Here is a 15,874-nt window from a genome sequence, read left to right as displayed (position 1 = left end):
GCTCCTTTTGATGTGGGGCCTTTTTGACTCGGGGACTTTTGCCGCGGAGTCATTTTGACTCGGTTCATTTTGACGCGGGACCGTCTTGATCTGTCCCCTTTTGAAACGGGGTCCTTTTTGACCCGGCTTTTTTGACATAAGGCCTTTTTGACTCGGCCTCTTTACTCGCAAGGATCTTTTGACCCGTGTCTTTTTGAGGCGGTGTCCACTTTGTCCGTTTTTTTTACATAGGGCACTTTTGTCTCGGACTCTCTTCTCGCGATGATCTTTGACCCGGGCCCCTTTGACGAGGGGAACATTTTCACGCTGTGCATTTTCGACTCGGGCATTTTTGTCGCGGTGCCACTTTTCAACTTGCTCTTTTGACGCGGGGCCTTTTAAAACCGAGCCCCGTTTTGACTCGGGCCTTTCTATCCCAGCCCTTTTTCGGACCCTTCTGACATGGAACCATATATATATAACGCAGCAGTCGAAATGCGTGGGACAAGGGGGGAGAGGTATGAGTAATGGATTATCCAGGGTGCAGTAAAATTACTTACGCCACTTTTCATATCTCTTTCCTTCTTTTCCCTCTACATTATATCTGGAGATGTATGTTCTGACTAATAGGTTAAACTGGCGATTTTAAAAAGTAAGAGGATATACGCTATCAATGATAAACTATGACTTTTAATATATATAGGGCAATACATCAAAAAACTCTATATCGGTCTTTTGCCCCCCCCTCCCCCCGTTCGAAAAAATCCTGCGGGCGTTAGTGATTATCGCGTTGGTTAATTACTGTGTTATATTGTGCTATACATGGAATAGATACTGCTGTGTTTTATTTAATAATAAGAACCTTATTTACATTTATTACAACCCTTGCTTGACGACAGCGAAACATACGTTCAGCATAAGGACAGTGAGACGAATGAAATAATTCACGCATACATTTAGGACTTAGAAAAGTGTCCTGCGAACATGTCGTGTTAAATTCCTGAAGAGTGAAAAGCGCTAGTAGCAGTTGTCAGCAGTTATTAACTTAACATATAAGAGAATAAAATGAAAAACTGAGAATACGAATCTTTTCAGAGATGATAATGTACTGATGCTTCAAATCTTTCCCTTTGCTTCCTATATGTACGTTATTTCCCTAGTCAAAATAAAAACTGTTCAAAATTAATCACAATTTCTTATGCAACCATCCCTTCCTTGGAGTACTGCGCGTTCACATACCCGTCACGGCGATGTAAAGGCACTTTTGGCGACGAGGATACATTCATGCCCAAAATGATTGTCGCATATCTATAACTGTCTTCTTGTAAGATTATAATTTGATAATGATTTTGCAGAGTACTTTAAATACTGATACTATGTGTATAATCGCGAAATGTATGTTTGTGGTAAATTTCATAGGGAAATAACTATAAATACGAAAATTAGAATGAGTAAACCAAATTTTACTAAATTGACAAGACAGTTTAATTTTCATTTTATTGTTCTTATTTACTGCTCCTTTGACATGAAATTTGCCACATACATGTCTTTGCCGATTATACACATAGTGACATTCTAAGAAAAAAGGAGCGAATTCGTTTGCACATTATATTAGTACAACAACATATTTATAGACATGCGACAATAATTTTGGACATGACTGTACGTATCTCAATGTAATCGAAATAAAACGTTGAAGTAACACATCCAAAAACTCATCCCTTAATCTATTAACTCATTCACTTTCGTCACTCGTTGACTCGTAAGAGCTCTTGCAATCTTCCTAGATACTTATTAACAATGGCTCCGTTTCTATTTCAAGATAAATCAGTATACACACTTTCCATTATTATTATTATTATTATTATTATTATTATTATTATTATTATTATAACGAAGAAAAAGTAAAGAAAGAGTTACGCAGTCGAAAGTATTGAAAGGGATTGTAATTTATGTCACATACTTTTTACGTTTACACACGAACGTAATTATGTTATTGCATTTATGGATTCGAACTATTTTACTACAAGAAATGGAGTATAAGTATTTGTTAGCTGGAGGCAGTAATGAATTTTGTTTAACACTTCTTCAAGAATGGTTGAGTTATTTTGAGTTTAACTCATTAAAATGGAATCCGAACCACAAGATATCCGGCAAGGAAACGAACCCGAGTCTTCTTCTAGATAGGAAGGTGAGGTGGCACCTTGAACAAATATATCAATTTGTTTGCTCTGGCCATCATCCGTCGTAGACTATTCGTAAGCAACGCAGTCTCAAGATCTAGTCATCCACGGATCGATTCCCCCTCACGCCGAAGTATTTTATTTCTTGAGCATTAGTACAAAAGGGAGAAATGAAAACGAGTCGAGACACATGACACCTAGAGCTAACAATTAAGAACCGAACCAAAGGTATGGGCAATTACGTGACTTGTTTGAAGAAACAATAAAACGGAGGAAAGATATGTTGTCTTTGTCTGGGAATGGAGTGTAAATAAAAGAGGAAACTACAATAGTTACGTCTCTTGGAAAACTAGAGGATTACGCTCACTCTTAATAGGAAGAACAATAAAATATAAAAATACATTAAACATTGTAAAAGTTTGAATTTGTGTGAGCGCGAGAGGTAATTTTTCTCTTGCGTTTAGGAACATTAACAGAAAATAATGAAACAAACTAACATATCTCTCTTAGGGATATTGAGGCAATAGCTTATTAACTATTAAAATATCATAACAACATATTAATGAAAAATACGTAAAAAATGCTTTTTATATAAGAAACAAGAAAAGCGAGAAGTTGGTCCACCAACATTATTTTGCAAATACCTCTTGAATTTTTTTCGAAACAATTTATATTTTATTCAAAACAATCAACAACCAACCAATACAAACGAGTCACAATTAGAAAGTTGAAAACATCGGAGACGTATAAACTGCCACTTGGAGAACCCGTAATCAAATCTCGAGCAGGTTTTCTTTTTTAAAAAACATGTCAAATTGGTCGCGTTTCAGTAGATGTGGGAAAGTTTTTATTTTTGAGCGTAAAATGTTTAGCTTTGTAATATCTCCTGAAATACACTTTTTACGTCCTTTTGCTTAGATAACGACATTTGTTTTGAAAGTATTGTTCATTTAAGAAGTTACAATGACCTCTACCTGATGGAGAGTTTTATTGACACGTTCATAAGACATGAAAATGTGATAATTGTTCTGAAAACAGCATGATATAGCGACAGCATTTTAATTAAGAGTGGTTTCAATTATATTCAATGAACATGAAAGAAACGTTTCAATTTGTAAACAGTATAACTGTCAAGAATTTTTAATAAAACAAAAGGAACATTAGGGTCAAAAATGAAAATATGATAGGTAGTAATTGACACGCGACTATGAAAAATTGTAATAAAGGACGACAACGAGATTTGAACATGGGGCCTCTTAATAGCAATTCGTGACGATGCCATATGAGCTACGTCTAGTTTCTTATTTTTGTATGGTATATGAATGCATTTCTGTCACTGGTTTAGCGTACTTTAACTCATTATTTTTTACCTGAGCATGTTCTACTCCACGAATATGCCTAATATTTTGCGTAGTGTGTGTAAACCCCCGTTTCTTTCTGATCAACTTTCATCCCAATTGTCCCACCCAGATATGAGAACATTTCCTAGTTAGCTACAGCAAGCATAATGCTCATTCTTATTATGTATTGGTGAATTTCTGAGTATTTTAGTTTCACTTAAATGTGAAATGTTTTCTGTATCTTCCACCAGTAACACAATTTCCCATCAACGATGCAATTTCTGAGGTTTCAAAATATGAGGGCACTCCTATCGGTAACAGTGACTCGTAGGTGTGGAAAATAGTGTGTCTGCCTTAATATAATTTTGAATATGGTTATGCTATGAAATCGTGGTATTCGTTCCCTTTTGACAGGTACGTGCATCATTGAATACTATTTATTTATGCTGTTGCTGGGAGTGAAAAAGTACACTACAGACTGAATAAAAGTACACTGCAGAGGTGCTTAAGGCATTTTGGTGGAATGAAACAAATATAAGATAGTGAGTCGTGTATGTTTCGTATCTCCATAACTGGAAATATATAATAAACCAGACATTAAGTTGAAAAAGAGAGTGAAATTCGCTTTTCCTGAGCTAAACCAACAGATGAAGATAAAATTAGTAACATTCGCGCAAGCGATACAGATAAAATAAAATATATTTATTTCCTGATATTATTTATTTACTTATTTCTTTTCTGCAATACAAACACATAGGCCTAACCTTACAGACAGCATTACCGAAAAAGTTCATTGTCCAGAAAGTTTCTGTCGGATACTCACAGCAAGACTTTCAAGAACATGCCACGTAATCGGGACTTTGTAAAACTGAGCGCTGCTCAGCGACATGACATTTTCAGTCGCTCACCAAATATTGAGACATTGTCGCACATTGCTCGAGATATTGGTTGTGATCCTCAAACAATTCGTATGTGGCTGAATCGTTATGCAGAATAAGAAGATATATGGATTGGGTAAAGTCAATGAGAAGCAAATAAAGCATTAAAAGGTGAAGCAAATGATCGAGGACAACCTTAACTCTTGATAATTTTTGGAGTGAGCACAGCACACATACCATGGTATTCAAATTCTGTTGCCGGTTTACTCTGTGGCGAAGGAAAATTCAAAAAATTCTCATTTATATTATATTTGAGTGTTCAAAATACAGACGTGTGCAAATTGTTAGAATAAAGTTTGACAAATGAAGAACCTGAAATACAATTTAAAATAAATCATATATTGCCGCGCTCTTTCACTATGTTACAACCTGTTAGTTTTTTGTGTGCATTCCTTTCGATTTTATTACAATTTTTATACGCTTTGCCATAATTACCATTAACTTTACACAATTATTTTTCACTTCCTCATCGCGATGGCATATTCTCATAAGATGATGCGATGAGATCAATCTTGTTGGTTATCCTTTCTCTCTTCAGTTTGTTTTCTTACCAATAGCCCATAAGTTCTCGATAGGGTTTAAGTCGGGACTATTTCCTGGCCACGGCAGGATCTGAAGACCATTTTCCCTAAGAAAATTAGGTACAGTCTTTGCTTTATAGCATGGGGCCCCACCATGCATAAAAACAAAGTTCCCATCCGTAATCAATTCCTTCATTTGTGGGATAAGTCTGGTTTATAGCACCGTTTGACATTATTCGCGGTTCACCATCCCGTTCTCGAGATACAGTCTACTAGGACCATACACTGACATACAGCGCCAGACCATAACTGACGTTGGGTGCTTCACTGTTTGGGAAACACAGCTTGCGGAAAATGTTTCATCTGACGTCCTGCGGATATATTGGCTACTTTCCTCACTTATGGAAAATATTGATTCATCAGAGAAACATACTTGGAAATAGTATAATGTATCTCAGTGTATTGATTTTAAATTGTATCACAATATCATACACCAAACATCATATTCAGAGGAGTAATTGCTCCCTTAACCCTCGTACAATACAGTTTAAAATTATTCAATTGTACCACAACAACACAAGGATACCCAAATTGACAAGATATACAGGATAAATTATAATGCTTAGTACCTTACCTTGATCCAGTCATCCTTGAATCTATTGTTCATTTCCTGTTCCCATTCCAACCTCTTCTTTTCCATTGTTGGGGTTAACTTTGTCTTTCTGCGGGACCTTCGTGCTGGTAAACCTGCTGCACATAATAGTATTCTTACTGTAGACAGAGATATATCACTTCCTTACGCCTTTAACTTATTTGACAAATCCTTACTAGTAGCTCTTCTACTGACATAAATTCTAATACTTTTTCCGCAGACTTTCAGCAGAAAATAACTCTTAAGCAAGCAAAATTTATGGTTTGTACCTAATACACATTAAAATATTATTTAGAATACTAAAACAATAATATTTTATACAAATTTAGTTACGAGGTATATAGAAAGAACAAACTACAGTTTATATCCCAATGTAAGTATACTGCCAGTTTTTTACCACTGTTACCAGTAAAGAATAAATACAATCATTACTTTCTATTGTCAATTTACCCATAAAGTGCAGAAAATACTTTAGTTTTAAAAAGTAGCAAGTGCACACAATACGAAAAATCAAGGTTTCGTCTAATAATTTGGACACGTCTGTATATAAAACTGTAAGGTCTCTTCTTACAACGCTCCAAACATCTGGTGGAATTGCAGTGAACGTAAGTACAGTCAACAATTTCAATGGAAGAGCAAAGGAACAGAAAACTGTACATGTCAGTCTCCTGCAAGACACTCGTAAGCACGAACGTGCCGTATTTTACCAATAAACCCGGTTGGAAGGCAATGAAAACTTCAGGAGTGAGCCGAAATACAACGCATATGAGGTAAGTAATTTGAGAGAAGACTATCAAGACGATAATTTAATAGTATTTTGTTTTTCATTCTGCATAAATCTAACAAGAGGGCTGTAATGAAAGGCAATAATAGCTGACCGAATATACCAGTTGAATAATTGTGCAATGTTGTTTTAGTGGATAGAACTAAGACATTAGGAAAGAACTATAGTCGTGATTATACTTCATTAAATTATGGTATAAACAAAATATAGCAACACGATCAGGATCTATGGTATAAAGGTAATATAGCAATATTATTACATTCAGTAACAACCAGAAATAAAGCCCAGAAATCAGAGCGTGATAACAAATTTTCGGCCTGTGTCCAAAACATACAAGTCGGGATCAGCAAGAGAATACATTTAACACTAAAATGTAAAAAATCATTTTATTTTCAGAAGAAAAAAAGCCTCTTGTATTCGGCAAGTGAACAAGAAAATCTAATTCCAGCTTAAGAATCTAGTAAATTGGACTCTCTCTTAAGCACTCTTTGTTCAAATGCCAATCAGTTTAACCGTTCATCTTACAATAGTGATTTTCGTTACTCGTTTTCCTTAGTTTTGTGTTTGTCTATAACCAAAACTCACCACGTTTAATAAGTGCGATTTGCATGATAGACTAGTGTGCTTTATTCAATCTAGTACTATTTTCAACTGAGTGTCAGTGGTGGAGCTCATGTCCAAAACTTCTTGTTTTCACAAGTTATATTTATTCGAATTATAATAGTGTAAGCCCTTTTTAACCATTATAGAAATCGTGTACAATTTAAGATCTGTTAATTGATGAGTTTCGTTTTAGCCAAAATTTTCTTTATCCGACGAAGTCCCGGTTCAAGGTGATCAATTAAAAGGAAATATGCTCTAATTGCGTGAATGTGTCTGAAATGGCAATACATATGAAATACATACATTCTAACACTGATAATGTTATTCTATGAAACATCCTTTGCCTGTAGAAATCGCTCTGAAATATCAGAGTTAACACATATGTGGAAATAACCTTTACAGAAGTTCTTTATTAATATCGGCCGTGCCCACGAGTGACAGAGTTAATATAGCTGTTTCATACTTTCATAATTTCAAGTTGTGTTATGCTCCTTTCCGAACTGATAAAAAAAATGCTGGTAAGTTTTTGGGAATATGAATAAGCTTTAGAATCTTATCTTTAAGAATACCCAGGTTGTTATTAGTGAAATGAAAATTACGAAAGTCAGAATGAAACTTGATCTGCAGAGGAATGTCAGATTAAGAACTAAACTTGAAGATTGTTCAAGATGCGCTGAGGAGACTAATTTATGTTCTAATAGTAGGAGTAATAGGTCTGTGTTTTGAAATTGTCTTCTCAGCTTTCTCTGTTTCAAGATTGTAATATCATGAGCTAGAAAAAACATCTCCTCCCAGACAAGATTAACAATTGCAAGAATATGACCTATTGCGAAGGCGTTGCGCAACATATCATAAGATATTTTATCATCCTCTAGCGCAATATTTCACGATTCATGTAAGGCAGAGTACAAATCCAGAGTAGTGATGTGAACAATATAATATTTCCCACGCTACTAGAAGTTAATGGTCCTTGTCGGTACAATTATGAAAGTGATTAAACTCGTCAAAATAATACACATAATGTGTATACCTTACAAGTTAGGTATTTGTGTGAAGATAGTGACTTAAAACAGATATTGAGTTTTAAAAAAGGTCGAATATTTCCTATGTATATTACGAAACTAATGCTAATGTGCCTTTATATAATTTCTGATGCTGAGATACAATACGGAATTCTCAATTTTGGCGTTTCGAACAATTAATAAATTATTTAGCACTGGAGTGAACAATTGAAAATCATTCAATATTCTGTGCATTTTTATGTCTATTCTAAATGTAAGATCATGATGATGAGCTAGGATAGCTTAACGTATTTACATAGATCAGCATAGCACATGTCGTCGTAAATTATTTCCTTCTCTGAAATTGAGCCAGGATACGTCCAACAGCACTCACACGCTTAACAATAAAGGATGGTTAAAGTCACTAAACTACCCAATTACTAAAGTCTATAACAACAATAAAATTATCACTAACGCACAAGTATAGTTGTACTCTCCATGTCAAGGAAGACACAAAGGAAACAGAAACAGGTAATACATAATTATGTATCGCCTCCACTAGAACAGTGTCTGGAGAGTACTGTCATTAGGACGAATATCCTGCTCCCATCAAGAAATATTCAGTTAATTGGTAACCACGCTTGTTAGGTCGGGCAGAATCACCGACGCGATGTTATGCATTCAGTTCTATGTTAATTAATACTGGTGAGTCGAGTTAATTTAGACATTCAGTCATATGTAGTGCCCCAAGCGCTTTAATATGAGGAATATATAGCAAACACATTTTCCTCTGGAGTCAAAAGAAAGTTACTGCCGTAACTCTTTCCAAACAGAAATTGATCTTAATATTTGAGGAATAGAGATACATGTTCTTGAAAAAAATTATTAAAAAGAGATTTATTTGTCTAGGATTGTTTATAAATTTTACTTAAAATATGCATTTTTGAGGTCATGCGGGAAATGATTTCAAAACTGTTTGCAATGGTATAACCGTCTGAGTTCAATAATCTTTCTTTTGTTTCAAGGACTTTTTAACCTTTGCCTATTCTGAGGTATAATTTTGATGTTCATGTAACTTAAGGTTCCTATATCTTTTCTATTTGGTCCAAGGAATGGATGAATTGAAAACTTTGGGGCAAACACATTTCAAGTCTAGAAAGTAAAAGTGTAAAGGAGATAGCTTCACAAGGGTTTCTCGTCATCCGTTTTTCTTCAAACTTGACACATATATACTAGACCGAAAATACATCGACACCTATATTTTGATTCTTTCGGAAAATACGTTAAGGGCGGCAAATAGAACCTTTTCAAAAAAAGGTCCCTTTGATTAAAAGGACCACATTAAAGAAGCGAAATTCAGCCGATGCAAACAAAACTTCAAAGTAGAAAATGCGGGGTTTGTCGATTTTGCGAGAAAAGGGTTGTAGGGGACAATGTTTCTCTTCGAAATGACAAAAGACCACACACAATCCTCACAGAAATTGAATTTCGGTGGAATTGCGTGAAACCGTGCTATGTTATACATATTGTCTAAGGAAACATCTCAATGGGCACAATAACAAATCTGACCGTTTGGAAACTTCAGGTTCAAGCTTTTGAAAACAGCTGATGATAACAACATTCTGGATTTTGGTAAAAGAAATTAAAACCGCGATATGTTGTACATATTGTTATTCAGAAAAAAGTCTTCATTAGTATAACCACCAATCAGTAATCGTTTGGCCGCTAGTGGGCCACTTATTTGAAAGCAACCAAAGACAGTGATATTCTGGATTTCGATGAAAATGACTGAAAAATGAAATGAAATCTTTGAGTTTTACGTCCCACGATTATGCCGGGTAGGCTAAATGAGACGGTGATGATGAGTAATGAATGAAATAGTGGAAAGAAGAAAGTGGGGGGAAACGGGAGACCCGAGAGAAAACCAACGCACACGGTGTTTGTCCACCACAAAGTTCACTTGGCGGGGATAGGGATCGAACCCGGGAACACAAGCTCTACCACTGAGCCACCGCGGCCCCTATGAAAATAACTGAAACTGTGATACGTGATACAGGGTGTGATCCAGAGAATAGTCTCAATAAGCACAACCATCACTCACTGACCGTTTGGCCAGTACGGGTTTACTTTCCTAAAACAGCTGAAGGTAATGGTATTCTAGACTTCCGTGGAATTGATTGATACCATGGTATAATCTAGATTTTTTAATAGTGAAAAAGAAGTCTCAACAGGGGCAGCCAGCTATCAATGACCTTTTGGCCACTATAGCGCCACATTATTTAAAACGAGGAGGAAGTAACGATACCCTGGATTCCGATGTAACTCTTTGAAACTCTTATATGTTGTAGATATTGTGATCTTGAGAAAAAATCTCAATGGAAACAACCACCAATCAGTGATCATTTGGCAACTGCGGGGCTATATTTTCATAACAGCAGAATGTAAAGATATTCTGGAATTTTGGTAGAATTGTATGAAGCCCTGAAAAGAAGTATCTCACAACCCGGAAAATAGGTGGGGAGACTAGCGGCCTACATCATTTAAGCATAGACAACATTCAGATGTTTATCTTGCATGAAAAAGAAAAACAATAGTAATCCCTAAACAATTTTTCTCAGGATCAGAACATATACAACATATCGCAGTTTCACTCATTTACACCAAAACTAAAAATATCATTATACTAAGCTGTTTTTAGAAAAGTGGCCCTGTTTTGGCCAAGTGGTCAGTGAATTGTGGTTGTGCTTATTGACATGTTCTCTTAGACAATATCCACAACAATATCCGGTTTCAAGCAATTCGACCGAAATCCAATTTCCGTGAGGATTTTGTAGGTTCCTTTGACATTTCGAAGGGGGCTATTGCCCCCTTCAACCCTTCGTCGTAAAAACGACAAAACTCGCATTTCCTACTTTGAGGTCATTATTTCATCGGCTGAGTTTGTTTTCTTTAATATGGCCATTTTGATCAAGGGGACGTCTTTCTGAAAAGGGGCCATTTGTCCCCTCAACCTATGTATCGAAAGAAACAAAAAATATGTGTCTATTTATTTTCGGTCTAGTATATATGTGCCGAGTTTGAAGAAAATCGGATGTAAAGAATCCCTTGCGAAGCTATCTCCTTTACACTTTCACTTTTTGGACTTGACGAGTTTTTGCCCCAAAGCCTTTAATTGTGTAATTTGAACCTTTAATATCGCCAAACTAACATTATACACAGAATGAATGTTTGTGACTTTCAACTTGTAAACTGCAATTCTGTTAGGCTATATTAAAGTTTCTGAAATACTTCGTGCATAATAAAATACTTCCTGCAAGAAAACAAGATGTAGGCTAAATTCTACACCAAAAGTAGAATGGATGTGTATTATTTTCTTGTTTATGAAACCTTTTCTGTCTGGCAATTAAAAAAATAGCCATCCCTTAGGAACGATCCCCGGACTGAATAAGGACTCATAAACAGTGAACATTGTAAATGCATTATTTTAACTTAGAATAAACTACACAAACCTGAAGGCCATACTTGAGTAAGAAAATCTCAAAAATCAAAAGGTGCAAATTTGATCAAAAAACAAAAACTTAATCGTAAAAAATCTTCTCTAATTTGGAGTGAGAGACTATTATAGTATAGTTATCAGACATGTGTAGTTATCAGACATGTAAAGTGAGTAATGAGCTAAACTACAACACTGTGTTGGTTAAAAATAAGACCCTAATAGGTGGCAAATGCTCGGCAATAGCTGGTGAAAGTTAAGGTAAGGAAAGAAATAGTGGGCGCACAGACGGTAATATAGTTCGGAGTCATTGCTATGTTGAAAATAAGAATCAGGATCAAATTGGAAGCCAAAAAAACTTACTTCTTTTGTCCAAACTACTTCCATGTCGTGTTGGACTGGTAACTTGGATTTTATCCACTTCTCAATGGAATCAAGTAGATCACACTATAACATAACACCCCCAATTAAATTTCACGACTCAACAAGGTTCTTATTAAATGGAAGAGACAAATTGTTAGCCAATTGAAACAGATTCAAGGGTTGTTTCTTTTTAAGCGTTTTCCCTAACAAAGTGACATTCCGTATTTTCCTTAGATTTTTAATAAGTACGGTGTCGTAATTGGTAACACAAGAAGATAGGTCCTTAATCCTATTCGGATGGTAGTGTCTGGATTAGCACTACCCTTATTATCTTTTAAATGCAATGGATCAGATCAGAGGGATTTGAGTAGTTATTTTTTCAATGTCTATGCACTTGAGCTTACAATAAATTCACGAATTGTGCGTTCATTTTATGTAAGAGTAGCCACATTGAAAAGCTTTTCTTTCTATATAAATGAGTTTATTTAATGCATGTTTAAAATTATATACAGTAGCTACAGATTCTCACTGGAACGTTCACGAGCACAACTAAGGACAAGATATATAAATACTGTGCTACATTGAACGATAGTAGATGTATGATTACGCAATGTTATACATACACATCAAATATTATTTAAAAAACTAACATATATTTCTTATAATTATACTATAATAAAATTGAGGGGACTTCTTATTAATAGAGTGTTTAAAATAAAAGTTTATCTGTACCTGATCTAATCAAAAGAAAAAGACGCAGATAGTAGTAGGACGATCTGTAAAATAAGTAATAAAAGAAGTCCGAGTTTGAACAAAGTTTGATATAATCTGATCTGGAGTATAATATTATTTTTTTATATTCAAAGGACTCATATTTGGAAAACATTTGTTTCTTATTTTCAGACCTTGCGAAAAGTTGGTGGTCAATTGTTCATTGAATGGTATTCCTTTCGAGTGTTGTATTATGTTCACTGAAACGACGTTCGGTTCCTTCAGCTGCCTATCACTTAATTCTCATCAAGTTCGGTAAGACATTTCGAGAGAACAAATAATTGCATTCCTCCTTATTACAGATATAATTTCTCACCTTATTCTTTTAATTGAAAGTCTTTCGCAAATGTTATAATCAATTAATATACGTGGTATTAATAATATAAGTATCTAATGCATTAAAAGTCACACTGGTAGGAACAATTACTCATTCAGTTTACAAGGGTGAATAATTTTTATTAACTGTATGTAATATAAAAATCTGTACATGACAAATCGTTAAATACAGATAGATTAAAATAGCATGTCTTGACGTAAAATTAATGACATGCATTGCATGAGTTCTAAAAATTAGTCTGGGGAAAATTGTCGAAAAATAGGAGCCGCTAGGATATATTATGAAACAAGAGTGAGAGATGCATGAATATCTTCGTCTTTACGTACAGATTAAGAATTTGCATGAAGATAACCAGGCATTCTGTGCAGAGAGTAGATATTCAATAAAAAAAAATGTCAGAAAGAAATCTTCCGATGCTCCTACATCCAACTGTTAAACCTTTATATGTTGCAACATAAATAAGCTACGAAGATAATTTTTATGCCTGAAGAATGTAGCTTTATAGTGGCCTGCTCTTTTGTCATGTTGGGGTTTTGAAGGTTAAGGGAGAGCATTTTTTCTATTTTTTAGCTTTCGCCCTTCCCGCATTTAAATGTGGAACTATAACCTCCAAAAGATATAAGCTGATACAAATTCGTATAAACAATGGAAATTTGTGTTGCAATACTTTTCAACGATACTTCATTTATGATGCTGGAATATTTCGAGGCACTGTTAGGTATATCGCTTCCTGCACTGGGGAAGCATCATAAGGACAATTCAAGGTAGTATCGATTCTGGACTTTCTCTGTTTGCATTGTACCGATGAAATAACAATAACAACAACATCAATAACATTAATAATAATAGGAAAACAAACAATGTAAGAGGGAAATATACAGTATGTGATACATGTAAGAAAAAATGATGAAGTGGAGATAAAAGCTTTCCTGCTATCACAACTCCTTTTATCATGTTGTTTAACGTAGAGGCAAGTAAACAGAAAAGATATTCAACATTTTGTTAGATGCTTGAAACTCCTCTTGATATAAAGTTACAGTTGGATTAACTCTGCACAGTTCGATAATTTGCAAGTTCATGGTGCAAATCTTTCACAAAGTGGATATTTCGATATTTTATCCACGAATTTTAACAACACAAATTACTGAAGCTGTGCTAAAAAAGATAGCTGAAAGTTCAGGTGTTTATGTTCCTCCAGATATTGTTCCAAAACGTTTCATTCACTGTGCTGATTTCCTGGAAGATACCGTCGATGGAAAAGGTACTTTGCATAAAGCAATGCTAGTTGTATATCAAAATTAACAAGAAAAATGGTTGAATCGCTTGCACTAACATCCTACAATGACAAACCTTTGAAACATGCAAAGGAAGCGATGCAAAGGAGACCTGAAATTGTGTCACGTTGTATGTATGGCGATTGTATGGTTTATAATTCCTTGTAATACTGTGTATGTGGAATTTTACGTAACACTGATCTTATCTTTTGTCATGGATGTATACTTAATGCTTATGAAGACACCGTATAGTAAAGAATAATAGACAATTGTAACATTGTATATGCGAACGTAAAGAAGGAGATGAAAGTAAGTGAAATATTTTTTGTCTATATATCCATATTATTTTGTATTGACTTCCAAGACAATATCTATAGATATGCATTTGAATAGTGGGAGAAAGAATGACGTTTATACTGATCATATTATTATGATCGAAATACTGTATTTTATGAATTGCGCTGATCATCGACGTAAGACTATTTTTTTTCACTAACCAAGGAATATCGGGTTGCAGAGTGTAGTGGTAGAGAGTAAGCGGTGGAGTGAAAGTTTATGAGGGAAAACTTTTAGTTCGTTTAGTTTTATTATTTATATTCATGTTCGAGTGAGTGTGATTGGTGTGAGTGTGGTTAAGTTGTTCCTAGATTAGCGAAATACTTACTAGTATACTAACAAGTACGACTTAATCATCGAAAAAATTTGGTCGCGGATAATTAATAATAATAATAAAAACGTAAAGCTGCAATGAAGCAATATTAAAGGTAATAATAATAAAGGTAGGAGGGATGGTCTGTAATAAGTAGAAAGAACAAAAGAAAAAATAAATACTTGTCAAGCTGTTCAGACCTTTAGCGCCAAGTGTAACAATTATAAAATCTAGTCAGCTTTCAGTATGGAAAAGGGAATGGACAATTTCAATTTTACTCTAGTTATATGCCCGGCAATATCTAATTCTTATTATATCGAGTGAGGAAAATTCTACATAGTGCTGATCATATAATATATTGATAGTTTTGTATAGTTAGTGAGATAAATCTATTTCGGTTATATGGTTGGAAGTGTGTTGCTTCTTCGAGTCGAATGTGGTATGCGGAAAGTCATCAGTTACTTCCTAAGCTGAACTTACGTATTCATTCTATGACTTTAATATCCACATTTCTACTTCATTGTTGAGATTTTATTCAGTTGTTTGCTTGTAACATCAATGTATGAATATATATAATATATTTTTGGGAGATATATTTAATGATAATACTTGCGATTAGAAAGAATTTATGGGAATGTTGTTATTTTTCTCATTTGTTGTTCGGAAAATGAATAGAATTCAGTTTATTACCGTAACATTGCAAGTATTACTGCTTCTTTGCAAGTAATTTTTTAAGGTTATTTTTACAATTAGAAGTATAATATTTGTTGCTAGTCGATTAATTTTAAAACTAATTATTACGTATGAAATCGACATTCATAAACGGTATTAAGTATGAGCTGTGCTATGTAGCTATGCCCTGCCGGATAAAGACGGGTTAGGTATACAGAATTTTTTATTTAAATACTTTAACAGGCGTTACAAGAGGCGTCAGAAAGATTCCTTTCCACCATTTTATTTTTGTTGAATATCTGTTATTTGTAGAG

The sequence above is a fragment of the Thermobia domestica genome, chromosome 5 (assembly GCF_964235325.1).
Source record: "Thermobia domestica chromosome 5, izTheDome1.hap1.1, whole genome shotgun sequence".
NCBI classification, from domain to species: Eukaryota; Metazoa; Arthropoda; class Insecta; order Zygentoma; family Lepismatidae; genus Thermobia; species Thermobia domestica.
The sequence above is the reverse complement of the archived record's forward strand: the minus strand, read 5'-3'. Positions refer to the sequence as shown.